The following is a 7,500-nucleotide window of genomic DNA, read 5'->3' as shown; positions in this document are numbered from 1 at the left end:
GAGATTGGAATGGAAAATATGTTATTTGGCAAAATGACTAAATGTACTGTAGAAACATCATGCATATAAAACATAACACATGTATACTACTATAATACTATCGCCAGGAGAACAGCCCATCGAGAGCCGGGCGCGTCTCATGGATCACTGGCAGTTCCACTAACATATGCTTATGTAAGTGGGGCGTGTTAATCTACAGTACTGGTGCTATTATGTAACAGAGAAGCAACATTTATAGTTTTTGTTCAGTAGGGACTCCATAGAGAGGAAAGAAGACAAGAAAAAAAAAATCTATGAAGGTGTCCTTTGTTAAGGTTTCCCAGAGCTGCCAAGCGCAGCTCTGCATGGAGGAACGTCAAACAAGAACCCTTTGATTCAGAAGAGAAATACAAGTCCATCATAGATCTGTTTTCAACATTAACTATACGATTTGGACGCTCAAACATAATAGCAATACAACACACACGCACAACAGATATATACATACACACACAGACACACACCTACACACACACCTAAACACACACCTAAACACACACCTACACACACATACACACACCTACACATGCACTCATACAAGCATGCACACACACACACACACACACACACACACACACACACACACACACACACACACACACACACTCTAACACACACATCCCTACCTGAACAGAGAGAGTCAGTCCCTCCTCTTCCCTCTCTCTAAGAGGCTGTTAAGGACTGAGAGAGACTCTGCCAAAGACGCTGTGAAAACCTGTCCCTCCCAAACCTTCCTCTTCTCTCCATACCCTTCTCCACCCCTCCCTCTCTCTCTCTCTCTCTCTCTCTCTCTCCGTCCCCCTCTCTCCATCTCTCCCTGCCTGCCTTCTCTCTTTCCACCCCCCCCTGTTCCTCCCTCCCTCACCCCCATCCTGCTGGTTCACCGCTCTCCTCCCTCCCCATCACTCTCTCTCACCCCCCAGACCTCCTCCGAGAACCCCCCCCTCCCCCCTGCCCCTCTCTCTCTGCCTCAGTCCCCCTCCCGGAGCCCCTCCCTCCCTGCTGGAGCGAGCGCTCTGATGTGGGCCGGCTGTGCACGATTGCTCCCATCTGTGGAGCACATTGAAGCCCCCCGACTCAAGATCCGGCTCTCTCTCTTATTTTTTTACCTCAGAGTTCAGCCCTCCCTGTCCCCCCACGGTATTCCTCAGCTCGCCGTTTCCTCTCGGCCCTGCTCTTCTCGTTAAAGGGGGTAGGGAGAAGAAACCAATCCCCCCTTCCCCCCTCTGTGCTGACCTTTACAGCCTCTTCCCGAGGGGTCGTACGTAGCAGCACCACTGACCTCCATGTGTCGGATCCATGTCTTCACAGCCGGAACCTGTGTGTTTACATTCAGGTGCTGAACTCTGCCTGGAATTACAATTTTCACCCGAAATGGAGTTTGCCTTGTAACGAAGGACTGTTACTCAAATATTCCAAACTAGTAATGGGATTCCCACTAGAGAGGCCTGAGATTGTTCCTGTCTTCTTCCAGTTTGCCTCACTCACTCACTCACTCACTCACTCACTCACTCACTCACTCACTCACTCACTCACTCACTCACTCACTCACTCACTCATTCACTCACTCACTCACTCACTCACTCACTCACTCATTCACTCACTCACTCACTCACTCACTCACTCACTCACTCACTCACTCACTCACTCACTCACGAGTACTGTAGTACAGAGCAGTTTAGTACATGTGAGTACTGTAGTACAGAGCAGTTTAGTACATGTGAGTACTGTAGTACAGAACAGTTTAGTACATGTGAGTACTGTAGTACAGAACACTTTAGTACTGTAGAAGGAGTACCCACAAGGAGCCCATTAGAACATGGCAGTAGTAGGAGTAATGATAGTTTCAGTATAGAACATGTGGGTTAAGGTTCAGTATAGGACATGTGGGTTAAGGTTCCGTATAGAACAGGAGAGCCCAGTCGTCTGGAACAAGTTGTGTACATGGGCGGAAAAAGTGAAGAAAATCTGTCTGCAATATGGGAGGAAAATATGTTCTCAGCAAAGAGAGGGAATGAGAGAGAGAAAGAGAGAGACAGATGGAGAGAGGGATGGAGAGTATGTGACACGATATCTCATAAAAGTCCGTTGGCGGAACCTTTTCCATGTTACATTTGAGCACACACCCATGCCCCTGGGGTGCGTATCTTTCGATTTAGCATCACATCCTATCATTTGTGGGCATCTGCATGTATGAATGTACACATGTTCACTATCATTTGTGGGCATACAAAATAATGTACACGTATGTGCACATACAAGGCAACACATACAGTACTGCGCATGGCCTCCATGGAGGGCACTGGAAATAGTGCACCGCGCGCGATGAAGCTAGCCAACAAGCTAATTTAGACTGGGCCCTTGTGACGCTGGCCGCAAGGATAAAATCCTGCTAGCTCTACAGGACATATTTAGAACTAGCCCCTCTAATGCCGACTGGCTCTAAAGGCCTCATTTAGTCAGTTCATTTAGATGTTGTAGTAATGTTAAGCCATCAAAAGACCTCAAGGCTAAGTTAGCCACATTGCTAGCTCCAGACGCTCGTATACTATACACTTGGCCTCCATAGGTTTTGGTGACGCGCCTGCCTGGCTATAAACAGTTTTTATAACAATTGCACAGACAGGGGTGAAGTATAGTCAGATGCCACCATAAAGGGTAAAGGAAATTGCAGTAAGCTATATCGTGAGGAGGGGAATTGTCTTTAACGGGTATAGTTGGAAGGTGTTTATCAGACACTGGAACCAGTCCCATTTACAGTACGAACGCGTGGCAGATAATCCAAGTGCTGTTTGTTCCTGGGATGGGTGCTGGAGGTCTGGAAGAGCCAGAGGGCCTGGGGGGGGGGGGGGGGGTTGCAGTTAGTCTCTCCAGCATCAGGAAACACTTCACATTCCTGTCTGCCTCTTTGGCCGTCCGTCTCCATCCCCAGGGAACGCTCGGACCCTCGCGGCCCCTAAGACCCCAGAATCACATTCTTATCTGTGACCGTGCCCATGTGACCTACGCTCAACCGCTCCAACCCTTCTCCGGTCAGGGATGTTGTACAGCACAGATACTCGTACCACGTTGGCATCGAGGAGCCCTCATGGGGCCCCAGGATAGCCAGGCTGCAGAGTGACCCAGGCAGGGTGGAGAGGGGGGTTAACGGCCCCCGACATCCCTGACCCTGCTGGAGCTCCGGCCCTGTGGGGTTACCACACACACAACCACCTCTCTCTACTTCTACATGAAAGGGTATCAGTGTGTTTTTATTTGAGTCAGTGAGTTGATAAAAGCTGCAGTGTGTGTGCGTGTGTGTGTGTGTGTGTGTGTGTGTGTGTGCGTGTGTGTGAGTGTGTGTGCGTTTGTGTGTGCAAGACTTAGAGAGTGAGAGGAATCGCTCTGCTGATCAGCACTTCAAAGGAGGGGGTCTAAAGGGCTGAAGAGAGTTACACACGGCGTTTGGCCCCGGGGGCAGGGGGCGGGGCTTGAACAGGGCGGGGTCAAACCTTTAGCTCGGGTCACAAACTCCCCTAAAGAATGTCTAGCATTTCATTCCAGACTTATTTTTTTCTCACATTCCTTTACCTTCAAACGCTGACAGACGTCCAGCTGTGGAGTGCAGTCTACTCTTCAGGAGACCTCATTCAGTCCACAAACACATGAATTACATGACAACAGTCCCTCCAGACCAACAGGAATGTGTTTGTGTCTTCGGTGACACAGGCAGGACTGTTGCAAACTGAGGGAACCTCTGTTCCGGGATGTTGTGTAGCTATTGTTTGGATCTCTTGAGTGAGAAGGTCCTGGTGGTGAGTTATAGCGTCCTGGTTCGGGACCAGATGTTCCCTCTCTGGAGATCAACCCCCTCTGAGCCATCAGGCCTTTGTAGAGAGCCTGTCACACGCACGGTGCAATCATGGCCATCTAATTAGCTACGGCTTCGCTATTGTCTCTGGCCAAACAAAGGCCAATAAACATAAGCTTTATGTTTAAAAGTTTGATAGTTGTGTTATTAGAAACAGCCCCCCCCCCAAAATGCTAATAAACAAAACATGAAAGAACAATGTTCAAATAAGACCCTGGATCTCTCTTACAGCTGCCCCTACTGTATATACCAATATATGCCAATATATTACCATCAAAACACAATATATTACTAGTATACTGAGCGTGTTGGGGCAGTTGAGTTGTTATTACATCGCCACACAGCTGTTTCTATCTGCCGTAGCCTGTTGATGAAGAAAGGGGGCCAGCCAAAGATGTACCCGTGTAAAAACACACACACACACAGCCAGCCAAAGATGCACCCGTGTAAAAACACACACACACACACACACACACGCACACACACACACACACACACACACACACACTGGAGGGACAGGAGGGAATGAGAGACATTACTGACAGAGGGTCACTGAGGTAACCTGAGCCACAGACCCCCAGGCTGCAGTATGGACCTCACAACGCAAAGCAGATGTCACCTAATCACACACACACACACACACACACACACACACACACACACACACACACACACACACACACACACACACACACACACACACATACAGATGTCACCTAATCACAGCCTCTAAGGAGGATGTTGATGAAATCAGATCACTGGACTTTCTGTCAGAAGAAGTCACAGTGGTCAGACAACAGCAGAAGATCTTGGATTTGGTGGGTGAAGTCAAAACCTTGAGGCTTTTAAATGCAGAAAAAGACAGGATGATTGCCTCTCTCTCTCTCTCTCTCCCTCTCTCTCTCTCTCTCTCTCTCTCTCTCTCTCTCTCTCAGAAGTCGATGTCAGAAACGAGGGACCTCCTCAAGACCGGCATTGACATCATATCTGCGAACGTTGAAGGGTTCTCCTCTGCAAAGCAAAACACCTTAGTCGATTTATGCAGCAAGCAACACTGTGTCATTCTCTACCTGCAAGAAACCCACAGAGGGAGTGAAATCAACCGTCCAACCACACCTGGAATGGTCCTGGCCATTGAGCAACCACACCGGCAGTAAGGCAGTGCTATATTTGTAAAAACAGGCTTAGCTTTAAAAGATACGGACATGTCAGATGACCATGACATCGAAGTCTTATCTGTTGAGTTAAGCAGTGTAGTAGTAACATCTGTCTATAAACCACCACATGTAGACTTTATATTTTCCCAGCCAATCATCACAGTACACAGCAAACCACAGATTATCATCAGTGACTTCAATAGCCAGAGTATGCAGTGGGGCTACAGTACCCTGAAATGAACAGGGATGGAGAAGCAGTACAGGACTGGATGGATACTAACCAAGTCTTATCCATGACCCGAAGCTACCACACTGCTCACTGGAAACATGGCTACAGACCAGATCTCACCATGGTCACAAGCAACATTGCTGGACTGTGTAAAAAGACTGTGCTAGACCCCATGCCATCAAGCCACCACCGTCCCATTGGAATCCTAGTCAATGCAGCTGTAGTCCCAACCATTGTGCCTTTTAGAAGGAATTTTGACTATAAGAAAGCAGACTGGAAAGGTTTCACCAACGAGCTGGAAGAGAAGATCAAACATATAACACCAGTAAGCAAGAACTATGGTCTATTTACTAACCTGGTGCTGAAAACTGCTCGGAAACATATCCCATGAGGCTGTCGAGTTGGATATATACCTGGGCTTTCAAAGGAATGTGCAGGACTCTATGACAACTATGTCAGCATGTTTGAAGCAGACCCCTTCTCAGACAAAACAACTGCCCAAGGCAAGAAGGTGATGGAAAGCATTTCCCAAGAGTTAAGTAAGACCTGGAATGCTCTTATTGAGTCCAAGGACATGTCAAAAAACAGCAAGAAAGCATGGGAACCTATTCTCAAGCTATGTGGTTATCTAAAGCAGCCCCTCAGCACCCAAAAGTCACTGCCAACCAAGTTGCAAACCAATTGCTAGAAAATGGTGGAAAGAAACCAGAAGAAATACATCGAGGACCCTGCTTTTACAAGACCATTCACCACGGAAGAGGTGGAAGCAGGAATCTTTACCCTCAAACCAGGAAAGGCGATTGGACTGGACAACATCGCAACTGAACAGATTAAGCACTTCGGTCACAAGGCAAAGATGTGGCTTCTACAGCTCTACAATGAGTGCCTAACCACACACAAGCTGCAAGCAGGACCTCGTTTGAAGAATTCTACCTGTCCCCAGAGGCTACATACACAACCATCCCCCATCTGTCACATGGATGATATCGCTTGATATTTCACAGGCCCTCTCTGGAGAATTCTTCTTGTCCACAGAGGTAACAAATACATACATAATGAGAAGTGGAGCAGTGGCCTACTTCACAAAACAAAACACGTTTCAGATACCTTGGCATTACAAACATAAGACATGTAGCTACATACATTCACATCCATACTGGTTCGTTTTACGTGTTGAGAGACTATGTGTGGTATAGTTGAGATTTACTGATTCGTTTTTATGATCGGGATACCGAACCCACTCACCCAGTTGGGTCTGATTGTCTGTCGGGGGTCGTTCAGGTCACAGCTGCACTGCCAGGCGTCTCCCGTGGCTGTAGCTGTCTGCTTTGGCTGACGACCAGTCTTGGACTTGGACTGGTTCGATGTCCGATCCGGGATATCACGGCACCGATTGTTGACTTTCGTTGTCTTTTATTATTGTACTCATTCAGCTCTACGTTGTGTTTTTATTTCAATAAAAGACGGCCCCCAATGTCTCACAAATACCACACAGTCCAGTATCCCTTCATTCAGATGTATTAAAAAATGAATCTCTCCAACACAGGATTTGAGCGACAATTAAAAGCTGTTTTATTACAGAAGGTTTATAGCATACAAAAGATGATGGCATCTAGTCTAATGTCAGCTTGCCTGTCTGTATGGCTGTCTGTCCCAGATCAAATCATCTGAGCTCAAGCAAGGTTCTTATGGTTCGGGGGCGTTCCACCCCCCCCCCCCCTTCCCGATCAGACTGGTCTGGACTGGTCTTGTCTCTCCTGTGGCTTACGGCCTTGTGTGGTCAAGATAATCTACGCCGCCTCGGCGCCCAGGTCTCTGTCTCTAACCACAACAATTGCTGTTGTCCCCAGAATGTACCAACCATGGAACGCCATCTTAATCTCATATGGGATGTTTGTCTATGCGAAGGGAGACACAGTTTCTTACAGAAACTGCGGCCGACAGCCACATTCAGGGGTCAACATCATAATTAGAAACAGCCAACAGGATCAGGTTAAACCACGACATTTCTCTGAAAACAGCCATTGTCATACACATGCACAACAGACACATACACACACGCAGGCATGCAGGCACGCACACACACAAACACATGCACGCAAGCACACATGCATGCACACACACACACACACACACACACACACACACACACACACACACACACACACACACAAACAAACAAACACACACACACACAGCCACACACACACACAAATACAGTACAG

Source organism: Borostomias antarcticus (assembly GCF_949987555.1).
Source record: "Borostomias antarcticus genome assembly, chromosome: 7".
NCBI classification, from domain to species: Eukaryota; Metazoa; Chordata; class Actinopteri; order Stomiiformes; family Stomiidae; genus Borostomias; species Borostomias antarcticus.
The sequence above is the reverse complement of the archived record's forward strand: the minus strand, read 5'-3'. Positions refer to the sequence as shown.